Consider the following 18,243-nt stretch of genomic DNA (forward strand, 5'->3'; position numbering starts at 1 on the left):
TCAGTTGGTTCACCCAACTGACAGCTGCCGGGCCTCCTCCTTTCCTGTGGACCTCTCAATGCTCAGGTCTTCTGTGAAGGTATCTCTCTCTAGATTCGCTGTGTTCACTAGTCAGCTCACGTTGTCCAGTAGTCTCTTCAGTAATTCATGCCCCACCAGTGCTTGTTGGAACTTGCAGATTCCTCTCTTCCTGTTGTCCAGAGCACTTCAAGCTTCTCCTATAACTTTGAGTTCACTTGCTCCAGGTCATCGAAGCTTCTGGCCATTTCCTTGAGCAGAAGGGTCACATCATGCAGCTGTTCAAAGAACATTTCAGTCGCATTCAGTGATCAGTGACCACAGAAGCTGACATCTCCAGCTCGGCCATGCAGTGCTCTGTGGCCTGCCAGCAACTGGTTAGAGCTTCGTGCTCCCTTTCTGTATCATCGGCCGCCTGCTGCATGCAGGCGGGATTGTAAATTGCTTTCTGCCAAAACCAACCTCTGTATAGGTGCCTTGTGGCTCTCTAGCTCTATTTTAAGTGCTGCATGCACCTGTGCTATCTTCTCCCTCTCTTTCTCCCGTTGATCCTGAAGGTCTGTCTTTTCCTGCTTCAGTGATTGGATCTTGGCATAGAGTGCCTGGTTTCTTCTTTTCTGGGGTCCAGGGTGGGCACCACGTGTCGGTAGCACCTCTGCAGATCCTTGGTGGTATCAGGACCATTGACACTCTAGAACCTCGTGGCTGTGACTGTGTCCAAAGGCATTCGAAGCCCATGGAGGGCATCACTTTTGGCCGGACCCTCCATTGAATCACGCTCCCCTGTGGTGTGTCTTGGGGATCCTTCCCTTTTTCATGTTCTTTGTTTTCTTGAATGCTACAGGTCTGTCAGGAGGATTCTTCTACCTGTGTTCTGGTGGCAGTTTCATGCCCGTAGCTTTCTCATGGAGTCTTGTTGTTTCAGACATCTGAGCGCTGAGATGGGAAAGATGGGCTGGCCATGTTCCCAGGCTCTGGGAAATCCTCTCTTCTCCGACTCACTGATTAGGACGTCAATTTCGTACTCTATTCCAAAGTCGCATGGAGTCTCTTGATCACCACTTAGCCACCACTACCTTCCTCAACTGCTGGTAGTGGTGTCAACCAACAGAGGGAATCCTGGTGCTTCCGGGCAGCATGGAATGTGGGTGTGGCCGCCATTCTTGTATCCCATTGGTCAGAAAGAACCGTGAAAGAATGGAGGTGTGACCAGAATACTGTGATGCAGGCAGAATGGGCGGAGTCAAGATGAGAACAGCCACTTTCCCAGGAAACTGTCCAATCCAGTTGGGGACAAGAAGGTGACCTGCTTTAGCTGGATGGCTGCACAGATTGTTCTGTATGTCTGTTTGTTGCCAGTCCCAGACCTTTAACTCAGGATCTGGGCACAGTCCGTGAGTTGCTTTTGCTCAAGGCTAGCCCTCAACCTCTGGAGCCACACGGCTCTACTTCTGGCTTTGTTGGCACTGAAGTTGGACAGAAGTCTCAAGGATTTTGCTGCCTAAGGTGACTTTGACCATGATCCTCCTATCACAGACTTGTAAGTATTAAGGAGGACTGCTGAGAGCCACGGGTGCCTGCCTAATCATTGGTCTTGCTGATGTTCTTGGACAGACCTGTGAGTTCCCTATCCTGGGGATTAAAAGGTGGAAGCTGGAGCCCAGAGTTTGAATCCTGTTCCTGCCACCTCCAAATGGCAGGAGATTCTAAGAAACTCATTCTTATCCATATGAATACCAATGGAATGTGATATATGTCATGATTGAATGGGCACTTCTTGAACGATTCTAGGATAAAATTATACACAATTATATTCTAGGACTCTGATCAATTTTAACTAACATTTCATGAAACTACTGCTTGAGTCACAGTGCTACTTCCGGGTTTCTAGTGGTTTATTGGAGATAAGATTCTCACGGACTTTCCTGCCTGGGCTGGTTTTCAACTGAGATCTTCAGATCTCAGCCTCCTGTGTAGCTTGGATTACAGTTGTGAGCCACAGGTGCCTGGCTTTGCCACTTTTTTATGTGCATATTTTTCCCACTTGCAAGGCTTGGGGATCTAGGATCCCAGGATTGGCTGTGGCTCCAGTGGCTGCACCCCAGCCTAACACAATGGAAGCTGAGGCAGAGTTGTCATGACCTGAGTTCAAGAAATTGCTTCGCAAAAAAAAAAAAAAATGCTCCCTGGCTTGCAATTCACGCTGTTTTTTTTTCTACCAGGCTTTGGATTTGAACTCAGGGTCTGGGTAACTCTGTAGCACTGTGGACGACGGGAGGCTCACCATGCTTGAAGACAAGAAAGTCCCGCCTGGTCACTAGGCCTGAATTCAAAAGCCCCAGCCCTGGAAACCATACTATTTATATTCATTGTAAAGATAGAATTTGTATTTACCTATAGATGTTCAGTCCATATCCTGTTTGTTGTGGTTATTGATTGTATTTTTGTTTTATTCAATTATTTACCATTTATTGACTGTAAATGCATTCCATTTATTATACTGATGACATCCCATCACATAGTATCTAAATTTGTAGACATGATGTCCATCATGTCTGACACCCAGGACTCTCAGAGAAAAGGAAAACAGGTGTCACACTTGGCTTCTTATTCCACAATCCAATTGTTTGCAGTGAACTCAGGGCCTAGCAGACCCAATTCATGAATGAATGTGTCAACACGGCAACCTCTAGCCAAGGAAGCTGCAAGGCAGTTCCCAGACCCTGAGATTGAGCCACAGGGGTGGACAAAATAACCATACATGGATAGGCAGATGGTAGTATACCAATAAATATATATTTGTATAGAATTCCACAGACATCTACTTAGGATTCAATGACATCAACTACATTCCTACCAACTCTTAGGTATTTATTATGCTGCTATTGAAGGAATAGTATTGTTTTCATGCTTAATAAACCATTCATTAAGATCAATCAGCGTCCTAGGATCATTGCATCCCATTTTAGATTAGACCAATTCCCGCAGAAACTTATTCAGTCATGAGTTTCCAAACATTCCATCATTATTCCCATGCATAGGAACAAGTCTCTTGGGAAGTCTCCCCACTGATAGGTGTCAGGACCAGGATTCAATATCAGGGCCTTCGATGACATATGGGCCTGTGGCTTCTGCGATAGACCTCTAGCCTTGGCCAATGCAAAGTGAAGTAAACTTGTATCCTTGTCATTCAGATCCAGGTTGGTCACCATGCAAAGGAATAAAAGGTAAAAAATCCATCCCGTGGCTATTTCTCAGTGAGGGGTTTTTTTTCTCCTGCAAGGCTTCAGGGCCTAGGATCACAGGATCGGCTATGTGCCCATGGCAACTCTGCCTCAGCTTCTGCCTCAAATCTCTTGGTTGGAAAAAAATATAATAAAATAAAAAATAATAAACCACCCTAGCTCAGAATTTGCACCATTTTTTCTGCCATAACTGGGATTCCAACTCAGATCTGGATAACACTATAGCACTGTGGGTGAAGGGGAAGATCACCGTCCTTGAAAACTACAAGGTCAGGTCTGCTCCCAGGGCCTGAATGGAAGCCCCCACACTGGCAAAAATCATATGCCCACCTATTTCAAACACAGGATCTCTATTTAAATACATGTGTGGAATGCATCATGTGTTTAATGTAGTTATTCTTTTTATTGTGTCTTAGTAAGGGATACATTTTGTATTTTATTGATTATGATGACAGATATAACTGTGCTGGCAGGGATGAGAACTAAATCCCATGTCTATAGCATTGCTTATGCCTTCTCCATCCTAGCTGAGACTCAATTTTCACAGGGCAGTAAAACAAGTGGACATCTTAGATTCTCACATCTGCATTCCTCTTTTGGCAGTGTTGGGGTTGGAACTTAGATCTTAGCAAACCCAACAGGAGAAAGGGTCAAGGTGAGGATACCATGCTGAGAGCTAATAAGGAACTAAGCTGTTCCCAGGACCTGAGATTGAGCCCCGGAAGTGAGAGGGGGAGAGCACAATACTCATCTATTCATAAGCTGAAGGTAGTCTGCATATTTGTATACAGTAGGAGAGATGATGACCTGTGATGGAATCCAATATACCCCATGACTACCGATTCTTGGAGCTTTCCCGATGCCTCCATTTCATGACTGTGATGATTATGGTCAAGCTTCATCAACTCGTCATTGAAAATAATCGATACACAATGAGTCTTGCCTATCATTTCCTAGTGCATCCTGCAGAATGTACTCAAAGATGAGATTGATCGAATTCCACGACCCTTCCAAGTGCCTGAAAAGAGTATCTCAGGATTGCCCTCCATTCCCTCATTGGATGGTGTCTGACCTGGATTCTACCTTGAGGTCTCTGATACCCCGAGGCCCTTGGGCTTCCGCGAGAGCCAGCAGACCTTAAGTCACTCCAGGTCAACTTCACTCTGCAGGCCGCCAAGTTCGGACCCAGCATGGTCACCAGGCAAAGGAAAATGAACATAAAAGCGTTAGGTGGAACTTCCTGCAACTTTTTTTTCCCCTTCACGGCTATTTCTTTTTTCCTGCAAGCCCTGGGGTCCTAGGATCCGATGATGGATTGTAGGTCCAGAGGCTACAGCCTAAGATTATCGGAACTAAAGCAGAGTTACCAAGACTTGAGTTCAACCTCTGACTCTGTTGAAAAAAAATTATGAAGGAATTTGCCTAGCTCCGAATACGCCCCATATTACTGCCAGAGCTGGGATTTGAACTCAGGTCTGGGTAACTCTGTTGCACTGTGGGAGAAGGGGAAGATCACCATACTTGAAGACTACATGTTCAGGCCTGCTCCCAGTGCTTGAATTGAAGCCCAACACTGGCAAAAATCATATGCCCACCTATTTCACACATAGGATCTCTATTTACATACATATGTGGAATTCATCACGCTTTCAGTTTAGTTATTTATTTTATTGTGTCTTAGTCAGAGATGCATTTTGTATTTTATTGAATATGATGATAGATATAAAGGTGCTGACATGCATGACAACCTATTCCTATGTCTATAGAGTTGCCTATGCCTTGTCCATCTTAGATGAGACCCAGGACTTTCACGGGACTGGAAAGCAGGTGAACTGATGTACTGCTCACATGAGGATTCATGTTTCGACAGTGTTGTGATTTGAATTCAGAACCTAGCAGGGCCAATTGGTTAAAGGGTCAAGGTGAGGACACTGGCCTGTGAGCAACTGAGGAGCTAGACCATTTCCAGGACCTGACATTGAGCACCAGGGAGGGCCAGGATGGGCATAAATTCATAATTTAAACATAGGATCTCTATTGATATACATGTGTGGACAGCATCTTGCATTCGGTACACTTCTCCTTAATTTGTGTCTAATTCATGGAAATATTGTGTATTTTACTGAATATGGTGACAGGTATAACTGTGCTGACATGGATGTCAACCTGTTCCTATGGCTATAGAGTTGCCTATATAGCATGTACCATTCCTAGCTGAGAAGCAGGACTTTCACAGTACAGGAAAAGAGGAGCATCACTTGGCTTCTCACATCAGTATTCATCTTTTAACAGTGCTGGGATTTGAACTCAAGGCCTAGCAAACCCAAGTGATGAATAGTTCATGGTGAGTACACCAGCCTGTGAGCCAAAAGAGGGTTAGGTCCATCCCGGGACCTAAGATCGAGCCCTGCCCGGGCTGGCTTTGAACCGTGATCCTCAGATCTCAGCCTCCTGAGTAGATAGGATTACAAGCATGAGCCACTGGTCCCCAGCACTAATATGATTTCTGTGTACTCCTTTTTATGCGCCTGACACAAGTCTGTTACATGTACTCATCACTGGTCACCTAGTCTTAAACACCTTTTTACAAAGTATGTTTTTTCCCCATAGTGTTTTCATATTGGTCTTCTCCATCAACAAATTACTGTTCCTTGTAAGTGTGCAGAGGGAAGAGCTCAGACACAAATTCTAGTATCATTATTTACTCACTACATTTACTTTTGGCTTTACATTTCTCATCTATAAATGGATGTAATTTACCAGAAATATTGAAGAATACTTTGCTTACTCCTAGAGCAATTAAAAAGAAAAGTGCAGAGTCCTTACATTTTCCACCTTAGCTTACAAATAAGGAAAGGGTCAAATTCAGTTTGTTGGTAAAAAGTCACAAATTGCTTCATGCAAAAATAAAAATAAAGTTTACCTCCTGGCTCTAAGGGTTGTGTCCTTTTAAGGCAACTACAGATATGTAAGTGGTATTATGTAAATTGGGTCATGTGTCCACATTTGTATTTAAGAACATACTCAACATATCATTGGAAAACATTGGTTATTGAATAGTATCTATATGAGAATGTTACTTGAACTAATGACACTAAGTTGAAAACTAATCTTAGTCCATCAAAATTTTCTTATTGCTTTATGTGCTGCCAAGTGTTCTTCATAAATTTATACATAGATTTTCTTCAGTGAACTGGATAGAAACTAAAACTGACTAAGGATTTCTGCCTACTGAGTGAAGCAGGCTTGAGGCTTATGTTGTTACCTTCTAGGTATATATAACTAATCTACTGGCATTGTCGGTGGTGAAAGGCTTTCTCCTAAGTTCCCAAGACTAGAACAAACAAAATCATTTGATAACAAAGCACAAATCTTATTATATTTTATCTATGTGGGATAATAAACATGTGAAAATAAACGATTTTATTTATAAGAAAACAATACCACCAAGAAAAGTGAGGATACATTAGAGAGACTGCAAGAACATTAGGGATTTCCTGTCTCACCTGATTATGTGATTGTTATTTCTTGATATTGAAACTCTCCTTTTGTTATTCTTATTGTATGTAATCCAACTCTGTTTATTATTATGTATTCAATGTGGGAAATCTAAATTCAAAGATGTCTAAAAATTTTTCTTTTTCAATCATAACATTGCCATTATCAAGGTCACTCTGGTCATCATCATCTTCAAAAAATTACTATTAGCATCATAAATGCTAATTATTGAAAGTCTGGTATGTGTCTATGATTTTGTATTATTTGTATTTTGATTAATAATTTTAATATTATGACTGCATGCATCCGTGTTAAATTTTTGAATAAATAAACAAAAAAACTAAACCATATCAGGTAGCTTGATTATGTGATTATAACAAACTATTGAACAGATTTTTGAAGCATTGCCCATTTCTAACCAGTATGAATTAACTTCCCCTCTCTCTGTCATTACACACAAATATTAAAGGGTTTGAACAGAATTTTTTCAAGTAATATACTATAAATATTACTACTACATCATGTGTATATCTAAAATTAGTTTGAAAATAATATATTCTACTTTCAATTGAAATATTAGTCATTTTACTCTAGGAAACTTTTGGAAAAATAGACTATATCTTTGAAATGAAAAGAGTAAAAAATAGTAGCATAAAAGTTTTAGAGGGAATGTATATATTCAGAAATATATATGTGTGTGTATAAATTTTATATGTAGAAGTCATACATTTTTAGAGGAAATTTGTCGTCATATATATATATATATGCATAGAATTATGTGCATTATAGTGAAACAAACATCTTAAAACGTAATTAAAATAAAAAAAAATCATCAAACCAAGTGCCGGTAACTCACACCTATAATTCTAGATCCTCTGGTGGCTGAGATCTAACAATTGTTTTCACATCTAGCCCAAACAGAAAAGTACATGTTAGAATCTTATTCTCCAATTAACCATTCAAAAACAGAAATTAGCCTTGTGCTTCAAGTTGTGCAGTGCTGGCCTTGAACACAAAAAAAGCTTAAGGACAATGCCCAGGACTTGTAAACAACAACAACAACAACACCAACAACAACCTGTCTCACATTAATTTCACAAAAGCATTTTTTAACTGCTGTGATCATTTCTTAGAAACATGAATATACGCCCTTGGAAATTTTTAAGTAAAAAGTATAGAATATTTATGTCTATGTTAAAAACATGACTATTTAGATTGTGTAAGATATTTAGGTAATGATTAGGAATTAAGTATAATGATAGGTAGGTAATAATTGGGACTGGTCTTTTATTCTATTTTATGATAGTGATAAAATGATACCTGTAATGATTATATAAAATTACTCTTGTTTGGTATTTGAATTATAATAAGTGATAAACATTTTTTGAAGTTTTTTATTGTGAAAATACTGTACCAAGGGGTTACGATTACGTGGGCAAGGTAATGAGTATATTTCTTTTCAAGCATTGTTGTCTCCTCCTTTGTTTCCTCTTCCCATCCTTTTCACTTCCCCCACACTGATCCCCACGCCCTCCCTCCCCCATTCCCAGGCCAAAGTTGTAACATTCGTTTTTAGACATAACAAAAAATAACTCCAGTTTTCACTGTGTTTTATGTTGGTATAATTTGTAGAGGGTTAGGGAAAAAACAAATCATTTAAATACGAATACAGGTGGAACCACTGCAACAATGAAATGTACAAGTCGTTATGTTGAAAAATGAACTTTACAACTTTTGTGGGGGGGGAGAGGATTGGGTAAGGGGAGTCTGGGAAGTGATGGGATGCAGAAACAAAGGAGGAGTCAACAATGCTTGATAAGAAATGTACTCATTATCTTGTCTATGTAATTGTAAACCAACTGTACTGCATTTTCAAAATAAAAAAATACCTCTCAGTCCTATCTCTCAACATCACAGGATTTAATTCTCCAATTAAGAGACATAGACTGTCTAGTTGGAATAAAAAGCAAAATCCTTCTATCTGCTGCCTTCATGAGTCACATCTTGCCCATAAAAACAAACACATTTTGAAAGTGAAAGACTGGAACAAAATCTACCAAGTAAATGACCCCCATAAACAGGTGGGAGTTGCAATCCTAATATCAGATAAAATAGACTTCAAATTAAAATTCGTGAGAAGAGAAAAAGAATGTCGCTACATACTAATTAAGGGATCATGCCTTCAGGAAAATATTACAATACTAAATATCTATTTGTCAAACAATGGAGCACGCAAATTTATCCTAGAAACACTACTTTCCCTCAAAGCTCACATAGATCCAAAGACATTAATTGTTGGGGACTCTAACACACCACTATCCCCACTAGATAGATCAACTCGGCAAAAACTCAATAAACTGCAGATCTAAACAACTGCAATCATAAACTAGATTTAACAGACATCTAACGAATATTTCACCCAGCAGTATCAGAATACACCTTTGTCTCAGCAGACTATAGAACATTTTCAAAAACTGACCACATTTTAGGTTACAAAACAAAAGTCCAAATTCAGAAACATTGAAGTTATACCTTGCATTCTCTCAGACCACAGGAAATAAAATTAGAATTCAGCGCCAAAAGCCACCAAAGAAATCCTGTAAGGCATGGATGCTGAACAACACACTGTTGAATCAGGAGTAAGTCATGTAAGAGATTAGAAAGGAAATTAAAGTGTTCATGATATTCAACAAAAACGAGCACACAAATTACCAGTTCATCTGGGACACAGAAAAGTCAGTACTCGTGGCAAGTTGGAGATATATGAAACCAACAATTTAATAAGATATCTGCACCTCCTTGAAAAAGAGCAGGAAGATAAACACCAACCCAGTAGATGGAAAGAAATAATTAAAATTAAATAAGAATTAAATGAATTAGATTCCAAAAAAAACATAGAAAGAATCAACAAATCAAGGAGTTGGTTCTTTGAAAACATTAAAAAAAATTGACAGATCCTTAACAAATCTTATCAGAAAAAGAAATAAATAAACTCAGAGATGAGAATGGAAACATCACCAGAGAAACAACCAAGATTCAGAACTTTATAAGGGAATATTTCTCAAAACTATGCTAATAAGTTTGAGAACTGGGCAAAAATGGACCTTTTCATAGCAAATATCGACATGCAGCTGAAACTAAACCAAGATGAGTTAAACGATTTTAACAGGCCCATATCAAGCATTAAGATAGAAAAGCAATAAGAGAAGTCCTATATAAAAAAGCCCAAGACCAGATAGATTTACATCAAAATTCTACAAGGCCTTCAACACAGAGCTCACACCAATACTACTCCAACTCTTCAATGAAATTGAAAGAGAAAGTTCACTACAGAACTTACTCAATGAGGCCATCAAAACCCTCATCCAAAAACCAGGCAGCGACTCATCAAAAAAGAGAAGTTTAAACACATTTCTTTGATGAACATTGATGCAAAACTTCTCAAAAAATATTTGGTCAATTGACTTCAACAATTCATCCAAAAAATAATACACCATGATCAAACAAGATTCATTTCAGGGATGCAAAGTTGGGTCAATATATGCAAATTAATTAATATAATACATTGCAACAAGAGCAAGGATAAGAACCACATGGTTATCTCCATTGCTTGAGAAAAAGCATTTGACAACATACAAAAATCCCTTTATGATGAAGGCTCTCGAAAAATTAGGAATCCAGGGAACATTCCCCAATAGAATAAAGGCTGTAAATGACAAACCTACAGCCAGAGTTATACTTAATGTAGAAAAACTAAAGCCATTTCCTCTTAAATCAAGAAGGGGACAATGGATTGCTGGGTCATAGGGAATCTCTATGTGGAGTCTTTTGAGGAATCTGCATACTACTTTCCAAAGTGGTTGAAAAAATTTACACTCCCACCAACAATGCAGTAAGGTTCCCTTCTTTCCACATCCCCATCCAACATCTGTTGTTATTAGAGTTCTTGATTTTAGCCATTCTAACTGGAGTGAGGTGGTATCTCAATGTCGTTTTGATTTGCATTTTTTTATGGCTAGGGAGGTTGAGCATTTCTTAATGTAACTATTGGCCATCCTTCGTTCCTCTTCAGAGAAGTTTCTCTTTAAGGCTTTAGCCCAATTATTTATTGGGCAGTTATTTCTTTGAAGATTTGTTGTTGGGGGATTTAATTTTTTGATTTCCAGGTATATTTTAAATATGAGACCATTGTCCATTGTATGGCTAGTGAAGATCTTCTCCCAATCCGTGGGCTTTCTATGGATCTTGCTAACTATGACCTTTGCCATGCACAAGCTCTGCAATTTCATGCAATCCCATTTGTCCAACCTTTCTTTGATTTGTCGTGTTTCTGGGTCTCCATTAAGAAAATTTTGGCCTGTGCATCATTTACCCAAATCTTCACAAACAAGAACATACTGAAGCTACCAACAAGACTATGTTTATTGTAGCATTATTTACTATAGCTAAGATAAGGAAACAACCCAGATGCCCCTCAGTAGATGAATTGATCAAGAAAATGTTGTATATATACCCAATGGAATTCTATGCCTCCATCGGAAAGAATGACATTGTCCCATTTGTTAGGAAATGGAAAGGATTGGAAAAAATTATATTAAGTGAAGTAAGCCAGGCCCAAAGAAACATATGTCCCAGTATCTGGTATATGACTGTGTCAAGCGGAAAAGGTCAGATAATTTGCTGTTAGGGAAATGAACCCTAAATATTTATTCAAATGTTATTTTTTCCTTCATGCGATTGTTTCTAACACAATTGTAAAATTATTTCTTTGTTGCTTTGTATGTCCCTCCCTCACAGTATAACCCCTGCTTTCACTGTATTTGATGTCGGTATAATTTGTAGAGGGGAAGGGAAAAACACATCGTTTAAATACGGATACAGGTGGACCCATTGCAACAATGAGATGTACAAGTCGTTATGTAGAAAACGAACTTTACAACTTTGGTGAGGGGGGGATTGGGTGGGGGCCTGGGGAGGATGTGAAGGGATGGGAAGGGGAAACAAAGGAGGAGATTACAAAACTTGATAAGGAATGTATTCATTATCGTGCCCACGTAATTGTAACCCCTCTGTAAATATTTTTACAATAAAAAACAAAAGAAAGGGACAAGGATGTCCACTCTCTCCAGTTTTTTTCAATTTAGTATTAGAATGCCAAGCTACAACAATACGACATGGTGCAAACATAAAATGTATCCAAATAGGGAAAGATTAAGTAAAACTAACCCTCTTTGTAGATGGCATGATCTTGTATTTAAAGAATCCCATGGAATCCACTCCCAAATTAGTCATAGTGATTCAAAACATTGACAAAGTTGCCGGTTATAAAATTAAACCTCAAAGACAACGGCTTTTCTCTAATCCAACAATGAAAAAAGTGTGGCTGAAACCAGTAAAAAAATTCCATTTATAATAGCCCCCCCCAAAAAATAAAACACCTAGGAATTAATCAAAAATGAAGGACCCTTATGATGGAAACATTTTTGTTTTTTGTCAGTCATGGGTCTTGAACTCTGGGCCCGGGTGCTTTCCCACAGGTCTTCAGCTCAAGGAGAGCTCTCTATCACTTGAGGCACAGCACCACTTCCGGTTTTCTAGTGGTTTATTGGAGATTAGAGTCTCACAGACTTAACTTCCCTGGGTAGCTTTGAACCATGATCGTCAGATCTCAGCCTCCTGAGTAGCTAGGATTACAGGCATAAGCCACCAGTGCCCGGCTGATGAAAACTTTAAAAACATGAAAACGAAAATCAAAACAGTACTTAGAAAGTGGCAAAACCTCCCATGCTCCTGGATTGGAAGGATCCACATTGTGAAAATGGCAATACTTGCCAAGGCTATCTACAAATTCAATGCGATACCTATCAATATTCCAACCTTATTCTTCAAGGAAGTAGAAGAGGCAATCCAAAAATTCATACAGAACAATAAAAGACCCCGAATAGCAAAAATGATCAAAAACAGAAAGAAAAGTGCTGGAGGAATATCCATACCAAATTTCAAACTCTATTACAACACCATTGTAATCAAAACACCTTGATACTGACACAAGAACAGATTGAAAATCCAAAAATGAACCTACAGACCTATAGCCATCTAATCTTCGATAATGGAGCTAAAAATTAGAATGGAAGAAAGTCAGCCTCTTCAGTAAATGGTGCTGGCAAAATTGGTTAATCACTTGTAGAAAACTAAAGCTAGATTCTTATATATCACCCTGCACCAGAATCAACTCCAAATAGATGAAAGCCTCCGGAGTCAAAGCAGACACTCTGAAAACATTACAGGATGGAATAGGAGAAACCCTAGGTCTCCTTGGCGCAGGCCAAAATTTTCTTAATAGAGACCCAGAAATAAAAGAAATCAAAGAAAGGTTGGACAAATGGGAATGCATGAAGTTGCAGAGCTTCTGCCTGGCAAAGGACATAGCTAGCAAGAACAATAGAAAGCCCACGGATTGGGAGAAGATCTTCACTAGCCATACAATGGACAAGGGTCTCATATCTAAATTATACCTGGAAATCAAAAAATTAAATCCTCCAACAACAAATCTTCACACAAACAACTGCCCAATAAATAAGTGGGCTAAAGCCTTAAAGAGAAACTTCTCTGAAGAGGAAATAAGGATGGCCAGTAGATACATGAAGGAATGCTCAACCTCCCTAGCTATAAAATAAATGCAAATCAAAACAACATTTAGATTCCACCTTACTCCTGTTAATATGGCTATAATCAAGAACCCAAACCACAGATTCTGGATGGTATGTGGACAGAAGGGAACCCTACTTCATTGTTGTATGGCTTGTAAACTTGTTCAACCATTTTGGAATGTAGTATGGAGATTCCTCAAAAGATTACACATAGAGCTGCCCTATTTCCCAGCAATCTCACTTTTGAGCATTTATCCAAATGATACAAACATGATTATTTTAAAGCTGCCAACACGACTGTGTTTATTACAGCATTATTTACCATAGATATAGATATAGAACCAACCCAGATGCCCTTCAGTAGATGAATGGATTAAGGAACTGTGGTATATATGCACAATGGAATTCTATGCCTCTATCAGAAAGAATGACATTGCCCCATTTCTTAGGAAATAGAAAGACTTTTAAAAAAATTAATTAAGTGAAGTAAGCCAGGCCCAATGAAACACAGGTCCCATGGTTTCCCTTATTTGCAATTATGTATATATATGAGAGAAGCAGAAACGGTCAGATAAGTTGATATGAGGTGAAATGAACCCAAATTTTTTTCTTTCTTGTGATTGTTTCTAACGTTTGTAAGATGATTTCTTTGTTGCTTTGTATGTCCCTCCCACACAGTATAACCCCTGTTTTCAGTGTATTTGATGTTGGTATAATTTGTGGAGGGGAAGGGAAAAAAACAAATAGTTTAAATAGGGATACAGATGGACCCATTGCAACAATGAGCTATACAAGTCGTTATGTTGAAAAATGAACTTTACAACTTTGGCCTTGGTGGGGGAGTTAGGGAGACACATGGTGGGGGGATGAGAATGATGTGAAAGGGAAACAGAGGAGGAGGCAACAATGCTTGATAAGAAATGTACTCATTATTTTGCTGATGTAATTGAAACCCCTCTGTACAGTATTTTCACAATTGAAAAAGAAATATACTATTCAGGAAAAAATATATAGAATTAGGGGCTGGGAAGGTGGCTCAGTTGTAGAGCACTTGCCTTGCATATGCTTGAGGCCCTTTGTCCAATTCCTCGGCACCACATAAGCAAAAAGAAAAAATCAGCAAGTGGCGCTGTGGCTCAAATGGTAGAGCACAAGCCTTGAGCTGAAGAGCTGAAGGACAGCGCCCAGGCCCAGAGTTCAAGCCCCATGAGAGGACCCCCAAAAATATATAGAGAGAGAATTATAAGATATAAAAATACTTAAGACTCAGGATCATTGTAGCATTAATATTGTAGCATTAACAAATATATGCCCTTTATCTGTTGCATGTATTTTCCCTTCCGTTCTAGTGTCCTTTGAATTATGAAAATTTATCATTTGATATTATCCGATTTATTCTTGCTTTTCTTTAGCCACGAATGAGCGTCCTGAGCATGTTGGATTACAGGCATAACATATTGGTGCATGTTTGTCTTTCAATATTTTAAGGGTTGTCTTCTTTCCTTTGAATTCAAACATTGTCCTGTCAGTAATTCTGCAAATTCTCCAACTGCTGTTCTCAAACATGATAAGCATCTGTTCGATGGGTAATTGTCCTGTTCATTGTGTTTGACATAGTTCTCATTTTTTCTATTGATTTGCCCTTCCTAATTATTTCATATGATGATTAGAATATTTAATATATAGACTTCGGTTTTGCCTCTATGGAGATTGTCAAAAGAATGTTTTAAAAGATTCTTATAGAGACAGAATTGTGAACTTTATACATAAAAACGAAAAAACTTTTAGTTGGTCATTGTTCCTATGAAGAAATTTTAAAAATAGGATTTAAATTATATGGTAATTATTTTTAAATGCCATATGAACCAAAAATATGATAATCAGCAAAATTTTCCCTAGGTGACTGTCCCATTTATTCCCCCACCCCACTTTTCCCTGTTCTGGAGCCTAGAAAGGAAAAGGAAAATTTGTGTTGATTATTAAACATTGTGAAATTCTCAAACTAGCTTTTTAGAAGCTGTAGAGGGTTGGGATGTAGAACTGTGTTAGAGACCAAGCCTTTTATATTCAACGCCCTGTGCTGGATCTTCAGCACTGAGAAAAGAGGAGGAGGAAGAAGAAGAGCAGAAGGAGGAGGAGGAAGAGGAGGAGGAGGAGGAGGAGGAGGAGGAGGAGGAGGAGGAGGAGGAGGAGGAGGAGGAGGAGGAGGAGGATGAGGAAGAGGAGGAGGAGGAGGAGGAGGAGGAGGAGGAGGAGAAGAAGAAGAAGAAGAAGAAGAAGAAGAAGAAGAAGAAGAAGGAGAAGAAGAAGAAGAAGAAGAAGAAGAAGAAGAAGAAGAAGAAGAAGAAGAAGAAGAAGAAGAAGAAGAAGAAGAAGAAGAAGAAGAAGAAGAAGGAGAAGAAGAAGGAGGAGGAGGAGGAGGAGGAGGAGGAGGAGGAGGAGGAGGAGGGAGGAGGAGGAGGAGGAGGAGGAGGAGGAGGAGGAGGAGGAGGAGAAGAAGAAGAAGAAGAAGAAGGATGTCTGGGAAGATGGCTCAGTGGTAAAGTGCTTGCCTTGCATGCTCAAGGCCCTGGGTTCGATTCCTCAGCACCACATAAGCAAAAATAAAAAAACCGGAAGTGGTGCTGTGGCTCAAGTGGTAGAGCACTAGCCTTGAGCTGAAGAGCTGAGGAACAGCACCCAGGCCCAGAGTTCAGGACCATGAGCGGACCAAAAAAAAGAAAAAAGAAAAAGAAGAAGAAGAGGAGGAGGAGGAGGAGGAGGAGGAGGAGAAGGAGGAGATAGAGGTACAGAATCAAATTTATCCACATTTTATTTAATGAATATTTATGGCAAAATAACAGGTTCAAGTTTCATTTTGATCTTTACAGTAGTTCCTATTTAGCCTTTGGATATACATTTCAAGTGGATACCTGAAATCCATGAAGTACTTTATATAGTTAACCCTCAGTATCCAGAATTTCCACATCTAGGTGTTCAATCAACCAGAAATTTAAAATATTCAGGAAAAAAATGATCCCCAAACATTCAATATAGCAACTATTTACATACTGTTACATAACCTTGATGTAATTTAATGTGTAACTTACTTTGTATGATATACTATGCTATTTTTTATATGGGACTGGAACCTATCCTGATTTTAGTGTACTCAATCAGTTCTGGAAGCAACACTGTAAATACCGAGATGACCATTTTATGCTTTTACCCAACAAATATAATTACAATAAAGCTCCAGGTATAAATTAGGTACAGTAAGACAATTATAACAGTAACTAATAAAAATAGAAAAATTATAACAATATACTGTAAAAAAAAAAGTAATGTGAAATGTATGTGGAAGTGCATACCTGTAATTCCAGGAAACAGAAGCCTAGGGAGGAAAATAATCAAAGATATATACAGTGAAACTTTAGCTCCAAAAGAACCCAAAAAAACAAAATAAAGGTATTATGTGAATGTGGTCTCTTTCAAATTATGAGATGATTTTCCATTAATCTTTTCAGAGCACAGTTGAGCACAGGTAACTTTTTGGGTCTTTGTCCATCCCAGGAAACAAGAAAGACAGAGGGGTCTGAGGAAAGGTAAGTGCGGTGCCCGCCCATTCTCCAGCCTCCCTCAGCCCGGGAGACAATCAGATACAGCGAGGAGCCAAGTCAAGTAGGAAGAAAACACATTTATTAACAGAGAGCAGCCCTTTTTAAAGCCAAAAAATCGGGTGGCATGGCAGGCAGGGAAGAGGAACCAATCACTGTCAAGGTCACACCCTATCATGCACCTAAGCTTTCACGGGCTGGTTAAGCACTGAACATAAGGTAAATTCGGCTCTGCCAACTCAACTCCCTCTCAGCGCCATCTTTGCTGCCCATGTGCTCTGCAGTAACTAACTACAGAAGGGGAAATTACAGTGAAGGGGACTACTGTATAATTGTTTTGTGAAGAGGAAAACTTATCTTATTAAAAGGTTATTTTCTGAGAAGAAAAAACATGCACAATTCTTTTGCCTTTTTCTGAAACTCTAAGACATTTCACCTCTCCCAACTAACCATCTTCCCACCTGGGTGCTGGAAAGGACAAGCACTCCCAAACTAGCTTAGCTCTGCCATCAAGTCTTTCCATAGCAACAATGTTTGATAAGAAATGTATTCATTACCTTTCTCAGGTAATTGTAACCTCTCTGTACGGTATTTTCACAATTAAAAAGAAAAAGCAGAAGTACAAACATGATTTATTCCTGAGCAATCAAGCTTCCTGTAGACTGTTTCACTCTTCCTATTTTGCTCCCAGATGCCCAGGAGACCTTGGTTTGAAGACATATTCTGTATAGTCAGGTGTGTGAGATAAATGACTTCCTTAGAAGAAAATGTGAGTTTGAAGATAGAAATTGAGAAGGGAAATCAAACTCTTCCATCATTTTTACTCATGACCAGAAAACAATGATAATGTGCTTACTTGGTGAGAGTAAGCAACTTTTGCCACCTGTGGTAATGAATTTAATTTTGATGCTGTTGTGAAATGTATGGGACATGTGTCCTGAACCCTAATTCCTTATTTTCTGAAAGCACCACCTATTCAGAAATTCTGATTTGTGCTGTGAATATTTACTTCCTGTAAAATGCAGTTGTTTGGATATTTTGATTTTGTGAAATCTTGGTTAGTTTGATATTGTTCTCTCATTTAAATTATAAGCGAGTAAAAATCAATTGAACCTGATTAAATGAAGTTCTTTCTGCCCATTTACTCTGGTACAGATTTCTCTGATTTAGGAAATCTACATTTTAAGTCATTCTGGATGCCTAACTAGGTCTGTGTATGTGGATGAGTCAATAAGA

Source organism: Dipodomys merriami, unplaced genomic scaffold (genome assembly GCF_024711535.1).
Source record: "Dipodomys merriami isolate MVZ:Mamm:240054 unplaced genomic scaffold, mDipMer1.0.p SCAF_183, whole genome shotgun sequence".
NCBI classification, from domain to species: Eukaryota; Metazoa; Chordata; class Mammalia; order Rodentia; family Heteromyidae; genus Dipodomys; species Dipodomys merriami.